The following is a 3,886-nucleotide window of genomic DNA, read 5'->3' on the forward strand; positions in this document are numbered from 1 at the left end:
TGTCTGGGAAGAGCTGTTCAGGAAAATAAATCTTTCTCCTCCAGTCACCACGGTGCAGTGATGAAGAAAACAGAAAGCATCCTGGACAAGGGATGTCCTCTCACAGTATCAAAGTCACACACACACACACACACACACACACACACACACACACACACACACACACACACACACACACACACACACACACACACACACACACACACACACACACACACACACACACACACACACACTCGCTGCCTGCCCTCAGCCCTACTTTATTTCTGAAGATGATGTTTCCATTACAGAAATAAAAGCATGACGGCTAATCCTTTTATATGTTCCCTGGACGACACACACATACATCTGTACACACACACACACACACACACACACACACACACACACACACACACACACACACACACACACACACAGCACAAAGACACACACATGTTGCATATACAGACTAACATAGAGACACATTAACATACAGTAACTGCAAATTTACACTCATTGACACACACACACACACACACACACACACACACACACACACACACACACACACACACACACACACACACACACACACACACACACACACACACACACACACACACACACACACACACACACACATACATAGGGGGCATGTGATTGAAGCAGGATTTCCCACTGTGTAAAAAATCAAATGAGTAAAAAGGTCACAAAAATTAATTACCAAATATTGGTAAACCACACAACAAAATACACACACACACAGACACATGGTTTTTAGTTAACAAAGTTCATCATTTAGAATCCATTGAGTCAATTAGATGTAGGATTTAGAGCTAGGAGGTACAGCCCAAGTTTATATGAAAGGTTGAAGGTGTTGTTTTTACCAGTAGTCTGCTAAATAACTAAATGAATCACGCACAATAAGCAATTGTGTCAGATCTGTAAATCCTCAATTCATCTTTTGATCTAAAGCCATATGCCTTTACTTCACTAAAAATAAAACAAGAGAGAGAGAGAGAGAGAGAGAGAGAGAGAGAGAGAGAGAGAGAGAGAGAGAGAGAGAGAGAGAGAAAGAGAGAGAGAGATATTGTCCTACATGCATGGACACTCAGGTCATTCCAGATAATTATGCTACCTATGGCGTTTTCTCTCTCTCCTCCATGCATTTATTAATTTACCGTGTCAACCCTCACACGACCGACCACGAGCTAATAAAAACACGCACTCTCCCTCTCAAACACACACACATTATCAATTCACGTACTGTACATATATGTGAGACTTAATTGGTAATTCTGTGCTCTTTAGCGTTCATTGATTGAGTTAATTACGTCCTTAATGAGGACACTATTTCTTCCTATATCTAATTAAAGAGTAGGTACACTGCTTAATTGTCAGTGTCCGCGAAATGACCGGGCAAGTTCGAAACTGTGGCCCGTTGGGATCCAAATGTCTGGGAGTATGTGTCCTTACTGTTCTTGATGTCTCACAAGTTGGTGTATGAAGGTGACATAACCATGGGAATGTATTGAGAGAAATCTCTTGCAGCTAATGGTAACTTATCCATATCACACAAATTACAGGATGCTTAAATGGTTTGCAGAAAGACATTACTAACTTGCCTGGAGAGCTATTAAATAATTTATTGTTCTTATCATTGTTTTGAATAGCAGAAAAATGGGGGCTTCTGCATCATTGGCCAAATATTCAGTCCAACATCCTCTCACTAAAGATATTGAATATTATAAATACCCATGCTCGCTTTAAATGAGCAGCGAGGGCTCTAAAGTGTGTTTCAATCCCCGAAAGAGGTGAGTACCTCTGCAAAGTTGGAGCATGATTAGCATAATACATGTAATTTTTATGGATGCTCTTTCATTTAGGGTTTCTTACGGAGTACACTTGTGAAAGTGGGTATATTTGGTGTCTCAATTCATGGTAAGTAGGCTTTTCCTGAGAATCCTCTGAAAGGTGCACACACAGACACACACAGACACACACACACACACACACACACACACACACACACACACACACACACACACACACACACACACACACACACACACACACACACACACACACACACACACACACACACACACACACAAATGGTCAAATGGTAATTATTTATTAATTCATGGGTTTAAATCTTAGGGTGTTGAAGTTTTTCTTCCTTGTAGATGGACAGAATACTGATTGAGAAAGAGAGAGATTTGAAAAGAGCAAGGGAAGAACAGGAAAAAATGGTAATGATGGAGAGAGAGAGAGAGCGAGAGAGAGAGAGAGAGAGAGAGAGAGAGAGAAGAGAAGAGAAAGAGAGAGAGAGAGAGAGAGAGAGAGAGGGAATTAAAAAAATCACTACTTAAAAATAATAACCATGTCATGGCCTGATTGGTTTGGTTTTCCCATATTTAACTCAGTGGACTGGGAAATGAGAGATTGACAGAGAGGAATGGAGGGAGAAAAATTCAACAAAAGACAGAGAATGGAAATAGATTTAAAGAGAGGAACGGATCTCACGGTAAAGGGGATGGGGAAAAGAAAGTAACAGGAGAAAAGGAATCTTTCTGTTTTTAGACTACACTAACCAATGGTAGGAAAGCTATATTTATACACAGCAAGGCTAGCTGTTCCTACGTATGCTAAGCTAGGCTAACATAACCTGAAACATGCAGACATGAGATCCATATCAATCGTCCTATTGGACTCTTTGCAAGAGAGACATTTGGATTGTTTCCTCGGGTGTCAAACTATTCCTCTGGCAAAGGAAACATGTTGTTTTATGCACTCATTGCTAATATTTTTAGACAATATTATAACGTTTTCCAAAAAACATGTTTTGCTTATGCTGTTTATGTAACTGTTATTAGGAATTTGGTATGTTAGATAAACCCCTGCCAAGAACAGCCAACACTAATTTACAACTTTGCTTGGTTTTGTTTCTCGAAAGGTCCTCGACTTGACGTGACAACATTTCAATTTATAACGTCGGATTCAATCGCCACTGATTCAGCTTCAATCTTATATAATATTGCAGCTGAATATTTGTTGATCAAAATCCATGCAGCAAATCCAGATCTTTTGTATTTTTTATCCCATGCATCATTTTAATGTGAGTTCTTAAATGACCCACAATGCAATTCGATCGGCAGCAGTTCAGGGTTAGATTCAGCTATGAGCCATGTCCTGTAGATTTGGATGTAACTTGCTGTTAATACTTTTCAGGAGCTCTTGTCAAAATTCTCCTCTTGGTGGCCAACAAGTTTTTGCTTTCAATAAATGTCATGATTTTGCTGCATTTTATTTTGAAGAAAAACTAAATAGGAATCACATAATGCCACAGCGAGAAAAGTGTGTCAACAGTTTTCCTAACATTTAAATAAACAAGTATTATATCTTGCTTGCAGTAAACATCTATGTGAGCCCTGCAGAAGCACAAAGAAGAAATCCACTTTTATCCGAGCCAACACCAGCAAGAAATGAAAGCCCTGGTTTGCCTCATTACACCAGCCTTTAGCCCCGCCTCAGACAAGAAGTAATGAGCAGCAGGACAGCCAGTCATTAGCCTCAATAGCTCCAATGGCAAAGCAAAGTCACGTTGCTTTCAGATGGCCACATTTAAACCTCTTTGAAAAAATATTGGGCTCCCCCTTGGGAAAAATGATTCACGATTATACTTCAAACTCCTCTGAATTAAACATGACACTGACTGCATTCCCTCATAAAATTATTCTTTTTAATTGATTGTTATGACTTGTAGTTCAGACCAAACTTTTAAGGGTTTAATTGTGTTCAACCTTGTTACAGGTTATAATATCATCTTATCTATTATTCACAATGACGTGATCCTACTCTTTTAAAAGGACCATTGCTTAAATTGATTTAAAAAGCGGCTAGT

This window comes from Eleginops maclovinus, chromosome 13 (genome assembly GCF_036324505.1).
Source record: "Eleginops maclovinus isolate JMC-PN-2008 ecotype Puerto Natales chromosome 13, JC_Emac_rtc_rv5, whole genome shotgun sequence".
Classification (NCBI taxonomy): domain Eukaryota; kingdom Metazoa; phylum Chordata; class Actinopteri; order Perciformes; family Eleginopidae; genus Eleginops; species Eleginops maclovinus.